Source organism: Danio aesculapii, chromosome 23, assembly GCF_903798145.1.
Source record: "Danio aesculapii chromosome 23, fDanAes4.1, whole genome shotgun sequence".
Taxonomy (NCBI): domain Eukaryota; kingdom Metazoa; phylum Chordata; class Actinopteri; order Cypriniformes; family Danionidae; genus Danio; species Danio aesculapii.
The window spans coordinates 47,467,956-47,476,529 of record NC_079457.1 but is presented as its reverse complement, the minus strand read 5'-3'; positions in this window follow the sequence as shown (position 1 = coordinate 47,476,529).

Below are 8,574 nucleotides of genomic sequence, written 5' to 3'. Positions count from 1 at the left end.
CTTACAATACAAATAACTTTATATAACGATCCTGAGCAATATAATACTTCTATCACATTTGTAATGATCTTATTAATGATTCACTTGGGTAACAAGGTCCCCTAATACCAACAATGCCAGTATGCAAAAGTGCTTCTTTAGCATTGTATTTGGTGGAAATGTTTCATTTTAAAGGGGACCTACCTATTATGCCCCTTTTTACAAGACATTAAATAAGACTCTGAGGTTTGTAGATGTGAAGATTCAGCTCAAAAAACGCAAAACGTCAAAAACTTCAATCCAAATTGTGACGTTTTGGTGACTGTCACTTTAAATTCAAATTAGATTTTGATCCCAGCCCTCTTTTTAAAAGCCTGTCTCCTTTATTCTTGCCTTGTTAACTGTTGGTTGCTAGGTAACCAATACTACAGTTGGCCTCTTTAACAAATTGATGGAAACACTCCCAGTTCGCATTTGATTGTGTCATTCGATGTGCTTTATGGAAGTGCGTGAAGCTTAAGATTTTCTTTGGTGCACTTTGCTTGCTGGAATTCTCTGATGGAAGGAATTTCACGTTATTTAAAAAATTAATTGAATTAATGTGAACAGATGGGTTCAACACAAACATATACAATCGACTAATAACCTCAGAGCTCCCAACATTCATTCATTCAGTTTGTTTTCGGCTTAGTCCCTTTATTAATCTGGGGTCGCCACAGCGGAATGAACCACCAACTTATCCAGCATATGTTTTACGCAGTGGGTGCCCTTCCAGCTGCAACCCATCACTGGAAAACACACACATACACTCTCATTCACACACATGCACTACGGAGAATTTAGCTTACCCAATTCACCTATACCGCATGTCTTTGGACTTGGAGCACCCGGAGGAAACCCACAGGAACACGGGGAGAACATGCAAACTCCATAGAGAAACGCCAACTGACCCAGCCGAGGCTCAACCAGTGACCTTCTTGCTGTGAGGCAACAGCGCTACCCATTGCGCCACCGCGCCACCGCGTCGCCCGCTCCTAACAGGTCTGTTTTTAAATCTCTATCAGTTATTGTTAAAAACTAATTTCCCGATTGCATGAATATAGTTTATTGTCATATTGTGTATTTACTGCATCTACCAGCAGGGGTGACACTAACCAGTCAGTTCCTATCAAATTCCAAATCCTTCTCTTGTCATCTTCCTCTCCTTTGTTCTGTTTAAATCAGATCAACACATTTTTAAAGTATTTTCATATGAATGGAAGTGAATGGAAACACTGTTTTGCACAGTCTAATATGAAGATCTGAAAAGCTCATCGATGTGTCCCACCCCCGAATTCCAATTGGGAATAAGAATTTCAATAGGAAATGCATCAACAAAGGGAAGAGAAGTGAGCTTTTCAGAACATTTCACAAGATCTTTAAGAGGCTACTGAATTTTGAAGAGTATTCAGAGTGACAGAAGCTGTGAGAATGATCTCTGTGTGGCCCGTCTTCTTCAATCCCCTGACCCCCACTGACCCCTGGGACCCCACCAACCCCTGCTGTCTGTGTGCCTGCAGTGAGGACTGTGAGGATGGCGAGTTGTGTCAATTAGGACTCAATGACCCTTGGCCTGACCCTACACACACACACAGAGACTTGAGCATCAACTTTTACTCTCTCAGCAAGAGTCACTGATCACAGACAAATGCTGACCACACACAACCCAAACACACACACACATCTGAACTAAAGAACTAAATCAAACGCTTTTTGATATGAACTTTTTGGTGACCCAGTAGTAGATCCACATCAATTCATTGTACCTGTGACTAAATGACCCTGACTGAAGTAATTCCCTCTCTTTATGAATCTCTTTCAGACAGACTAAGGCTAGTACCGGATTTAAAGAGAAGTACACATCTTTCAGTACCATCAAGAAGAGCTCTCTCTTTCTCTCTCACTCCTCGGGGTCTCTATTTCATTGTGCAAATATTTTCTCTGCAGACAAACCTCATTTTGGCAGTCCACACAACCACCTTCATGGAGGATTTTCCCCAGCGTTTTACCATATGTCAGAAACACTTCTGAAAACTTGATACTGAGAGATCTCCTCAAACTTGAGGTGTCGCCATCATCCAAACCTCCCTCCAAACCAACCCTCGGTCTCTCCAACATCCCAGCGATTGCTGTTTCTGGCCTGTCCTGCACTGCTGACGTTACTATATACACTGTGTTTTACTTTGTCAAGCCCCCGCTGCTTGTTGAGGGCCACCAGGATAGAAAGCGTTGATAGAGGGAGACTATGAGAGGGTGGGTATAGAAATAGTCCTAAGAGACAGAAAGATTATAGTGAAGATAAAGCGTGAGAAAATGACTGCCACTAACAACAGACATCTGATGAAGGACAACACAGACAGCAGACCACCCTTTATGAGGGCGTAACAAAACCATTTCCATTTTATTCATTTTTGCTCACTTTATTCAGACAGAGATAATTATACCTTGTGTAAACTCTTGCAAATAAAGATCCTTTTAAGGCTCTTGGGTTCAGCAAATAACGTTGTCCTTATCCAGAACTATTTAGGCGATTCTTGAGTTGCAACATAAGGTTACCGACATACTGCAGCTATGTATAAAGTTTTTGATGTCTCATAATACGTTCATCAGGTCGCCATACTGGTCACTAGATTGGGTTCAAAGTTGAAGACTTTTGAAGATCTGTGCAGGTAAACCTTATTTCAAAGGCCTAACTGTACCAAAACACATGGATTCAAATCCTGCTCTGAGTGGAGTGAGTTGCACAAAATGGGTCTACACTGGTGCCATGACCCAGATGGGAGTGAGGTTTAATGGCTGAGGGGAATGGAGGACAGCTAGTGAGAGCTGTGCAAGTAAGTTTACCCAGCCTTCAGAAGCACACTAGTAATTTATGCTTGTAGTGTTGTGAGTGTGCCAGCTTCCCATACCAGAAACATAGGTCTAAATCCCACTCTGAGCAGGATGAGTGAAACTAGGGAGGATGCATTGGTAAAGTAACCAGGATGGTAGTGAGGTTTAAGGGGGTGAGTGTAACTGAGGTTACCACATAGTGAGAGCTGTAGACGTAAACCTCACTCCCCTAGCCAGACTACCCTATTGACCTTATTCTTCAATGCGGAAGTGCGCTCATTTTTGCGATTGTTTTAGAACTTCCAACACAGCTGCCTATGGGAGAAGTGACTAGAAATAATAAACGGCAGAAAACGGTCAAACTACTGGCTCTACACGCAAGTGTTTTCATGACTATACAGACAAAGTAGAATAATATAATAAGAAAACGTCAGTTTGCAACATCAAGCAGCAAACCGAGCTGTTTTTAACGTCTAAAAATGAATGGAAGTGAATGAGACCGGAAGTCTCAAGCCAAAAAGAGTCCAATGGCTGCGCCCGCTCGTACGTGAAGAATTAGGTGAATAGTCAGCTAACTTTAGTGTCTTGTTAGTATCCTCACCTCCAGTCAATGGACCGATCTATCCATTACTTCTGCTTAGCTGACGTAAAGGTTTGACTTGATTTAAAAAAAAATTGGGACTAATTTTAAGATGGAGATGGCAGCTGGAACCTCCATTTTTATAAGTTAGCTATCTATAAAAACTTACCTTGAAAGATTATTTATAGTACCCAGTTACTGAGACTGCATGGCCATTAGGTCATTAGGAACCTCCCTAACTCTTACTTATAAAAAGAGAACTTGGGAAGCCTTCTGTAAACTATTTTTTTAAACTAATACTGTTTATTATTCCCATTATTTCTTCATGATCATAAACCTGTTTGGACCACACTTGCCATAGGTTTTTTGATGCAGATTTTTGATCCATGTGTGTGAGTTTTGGGTGCAGATGATTCTACTTCAGAGTAACTGCCAGGACTGTGGTTTGTGAGATCTTTTGATAGTACCAGCATTTCTGTTCTACAAACACCTTCACACACAAGTGTCATAAACGGAGTTTGTATGTGGATGCTGAGTGAATATGTGTGTGTGTGTGAAAGAGTTACTTCAGAGTCCTTCCTTCACAAACTGTCTTCAAAAGTGTCAGTGACTTCTAAGGAACTGGGACGCTTATACATGCATGCACAGACACATGCATGCCAAAAATCAGATAAGAGCTGAAGTTCAGCGCTAAAAGCTGAAACCCGTCACCCTGAGATGTGGCTTCCATTCCTCTATATTTATTTCATTTACTGTTTTCTCTGGTTGAATACTCCTCACTCTTCACTCTAAGAACCACCTCTTTCTCCTTTTACAGCCCCTGGAGAGTAGTCAACCAGCACAAGACTATTATTCTATGTATTTGTGTATTTTCCTCTTTTACGACATCAATGTGAACTGCTTTTACAGAGAGAATACCTGTTTTGATAGTGCTGTTATCATCTATCAGAGTGAGTGTTGCCGGCCAACTTTAGCAACTTAGGATTTCCAGAATAGAGGACACAACAAGGTATATCATAGGTCTCAAACTCAATTCCTGGAGGGCCGCAGCTCTGCACAGTTTTGCTCCAACCCTAATCAAACACAGCTGATCCAACTAATCAAGGTGTTCAAGACTACTAGAGACTATTAAGCAGGTGTGAGTTGGAGGTGGTTGGAGCTAAACTATGCAGAGCTGCGGCCCTCCAGGAATTGAGTTTGAGACTGTTGGGGTAAATGGAGTGAGTGTTTGTTTAAAGCAGGGGCGCTTCCTTCTTCCTTCATGCAGAGTTTAGCTCCTACCCTTATCAAACACACTTGAACCAGTTAATTAGGACCTGAACAGCACTTGCTAATTACAGGCTGGTTTGTTTGATATGGGTTACAACTGAAATCTGCAGGAAGGTTGATCTCCAGGAGCAGGGTTGGTAACCCCTGGTGTAAAAACTATATATGTGAGTGGGGTGGGGGTGCAAAATAAAAGTTTGAAAGACAAACATAAGTCCTGTTCCATAGTATAACAATCTTGACTTGTATTTACTCAATGACAATATGTAAGCAATACAATTAAGGTTTCACCATGGTAAATAAGAATGCTGGAGAAATCGGGTAAGACCCTCAAAATTGGTTTCTTTCAGTTTGAGTTTTGAAAATGAGACATTACCTAGTCAATTTAGACATTCTTCTTCCGACAATTTTCTTTTTCTCCTTCAGGGAACCAATGTTATATACATAACGAAGTCAGTCTCCTGCTAAACAGACCTTCCTTTAAAATATGTATATACTGGCTAGTGCTATAACTTAACAGACACAAACCAAATAGATAAAAGCTGTTGCAGCTCTCATGCTAATTTGATATATGTACAGATACACTAGCTAACTAAAACAGACGTTACTGGTCATCATGTGGTTCGAATGGTACAGAATCTGATTTTGCAAAAACTGTATTCATGCATTAAACAGAGTACCTTTTAAATGTTTTTGATCCAAAAGGATCAGTTAGGGCCCTAATGGAGACCAGATTTCGATGGAGGACTTGATGCCTCACAACATCTGGAACATGCGTTCACATATTTTATTCAATATAGAAGAAAAAAGTAACAATGTTATGAATGCACATTACCTGATCCTGCACGTTATTGTGGTTTGAAATGTTGCATTGCAACTCATAATGCAAATACAAGTTGCATTAGCATAAATGATCTGCATCTAGGGTCAGGTTTGTACTGTAAGTGCACTACTGTCATGGTATGGGTTGTACCAACACAATCTCACGCCAATTCGTAACGTTTTGATTTAGTGGCTAATTCGTATGAATTCGTACGATCTAATTCGTGCAATGTAGTACGATTTGCTCATACACCAATGACTGTTGGGTTTAGGGGTGGGATTAGATGCCACGCCTCCTTTTTAAAATCGTACAATTTCGTACGACTGAACTCGAATTCGAAAGAATTAGCCACTAAACTGACAAAACGTAAAATACTTAGGTTTTCTCGTGAGATCAGGCTGGTTGTACAACAAACTTTATGCATGTATAACACACAATAAATTGACTAAGGAAGGGTGTCTCAATCTGTTCCGGGAGAGTCACTGTCCCACATATTAGCTCCCACCCCAATTAAACCCACTGGAACTAGATCAGGGGTGCTCAACCATGTTCCTGGAGATCTACCTTCCTGCAGATTTCAGCTCCAACCCAAATCAAGCACACCTGCCTGTAATTATCAAGTGCTGCTTCAGGTCCTAATTAATTAGTGCAGGTGTGTTTGATCAGGGTTGGAGCTGAAATCAGGATAGTAGATGTCCAGGAACAGGGTTGAGCACCACTGAACTAGATAATCAAGACCTTCAGAATTACAACCAACTTCTAGGAAAGTGTGTTGGAGGTGTTCAGATGCAAACTTTGTAGGAGAATGTTGCTCCTGGAGTAGAATTGTACACTTTAGGGCTAAACATTCATGTGATTTTGCATACTAGGCGAAATTTATAGGAGGCATATTTAATAAATAGAAAGAATACTATGTTGTGCTAAGTTTAGCCTTTGTTTCTGGTGTGTTTTAGCAAAATGCTACATTGCTATTTGGTATAAATGAAGTTTTATAATTGAGTCATATACACGTTTATAAGGTTTTAGCTTTGAATTCTCTCTAGTGAACAAATGACTATGTAGATGTTAGAGAGTAAGGCCAAGAACACTCATTACTGGATTGGACTAGGAAAGGAAAGAAAATCTGAATGTGTTGGCCACTTCTTCTTTTGATTGTCTTGGGATCCAGGGATTTTTGGTTTTTATTAAAAACACATTCACTCTTCAACTGAGCCTTTTTTCTGTGCGCTTTCCACACACTTATAGTCCCTGGTGACTGTTCTTGTTAGCCCCTCTGTATAGGGCCATCCATGGCATTCCCAAACTATTGCCTCAGGCATTCCCAATTCATCCCCACACCATTCCCAGCGTACTCCATCATTATTCCAGGGCAGCAATAGGGCTAATTTAAGACAGGTGAGGTTGTGCCATGTCTGTAGAGATTGACATGCTGCAAAACCTCAGAAGAAAACACTGGACAAACCAACATGGGCTCTTTCTGAAAACGTAGCCTTTTAAAAATTTATAAAGATTGCTAATTATGTAGCCAGAGCTAAGTATGGCTGCATTTCACCTTTAAAATGAACGCTACAGGGCGTTCCTTTGATGCCGTTCCTTTTCTCGATTACCAGCTGACCGCTACCTCCATGTGGAAGGCTTTTCTGCTGTTACCAGTTTGTCCGGTAGCTCAACACGTAAGTCAGCGGACTTGAGACGAAGTTGATCATGACAATGGGTTTTGAGTCTGGTGAAGAACGGTTTCAGAAAGCAGGTGAAACAAAAACCATAAAATGAACAAGTAAATAACAGGGTGAGAATGTGGTAAAATCTGAAAACGTGGTAAAAATCAGGCTGCCATAAGAACTTTTCTTTTTCAGGATTGCTTTTTTAAAACATCATGGTTGGGTTTAGGGAACGGGGTGATTGGGTCAATTGGTGCTTTTAAAAACTCTATTGGTTGAGTTTAGAGAAGATAGGGGATTGGTCGATTGGTCAGTCAGTTAGTCAAGTCAGTCGACAGCAGCCTCTGGTGGATTTACGTTCGTACAGCAGGCATGAATGGCACTCGTAAGAGCTATTTGACGTGTACATAGAAGCCTCTGGTGGATTCGCAAAAAAAAAACCTCTAAAAAATGTAGCTCCTGGGACGTATTTGGCACTCTCCAGAAATGTATATAGGGGTACGTAATTAGAATGAACTTGGGTTGGGACAGACGGGGAGAAGAATGCTCAAATTTAAGCATTGTGCACAAGTTTTTTTGACAATACATGTTTGTACAAGTGTCTGTGAAATACAGAAACGGTGATACAGATCATTCCCCATTACTGGGCTGTGGCTGTAAAGGCATCCACTGCGTAAAACATATGCTGGAATAGTTGGTGGTTCATTCCATGGTGGCGACCCCAGATAAATAAGGCACTAAGCTGAAGGAAAATGAATGAATGAGGAATGATACAGATAATAGAAATCTATACTTATTGTGAAAATATGTTTATGTAACGTAGTAGTTGTATTAGTTTTAACTGATTGTTGTTTGTAAGCAAAGCCACTATTCAGCTTACTTTGCAAGTCTATAAATTATCATATTATATACTGGCTCAACACACACCTTTAGGGGCAACATGGTGACTCAGTGGTTAGCACTGTTGCTTTACAGCAAGAAGGTCGCTAGTTTGAGTCCTGGCTGGGTCAGTTGGCATTTCTGTGTGGAGTTTGCATGTTTTCCCTGTGTTTGCAAGTGTTTCCTCTGGGTGCTCCGGTTCCCCCCACAGTCAAAACACATGTGGTACAGGTGAACTGAATAAACTAAATTGACTGTAGTGTATGTGTGTGAATGAGTGTGTATGGATGTTTCCCAGAACTGGGTTGCAGGTGGAAGGGCATCCGCTGTGTAACACATATGCTGGATAAGTTGGCGGTTCATTCAGTTGTGGCAACCCCTGATGAATAAAGGGACTAAGTCAAAGGAAATTGAAAGAATGAATGAATGAACATACACCTTTACTCATTCATTCGAGTGGGTTTTTTTCCCCAGCATATACAATATGCTGTTCTGGCAGAGAAACACAGAATCCC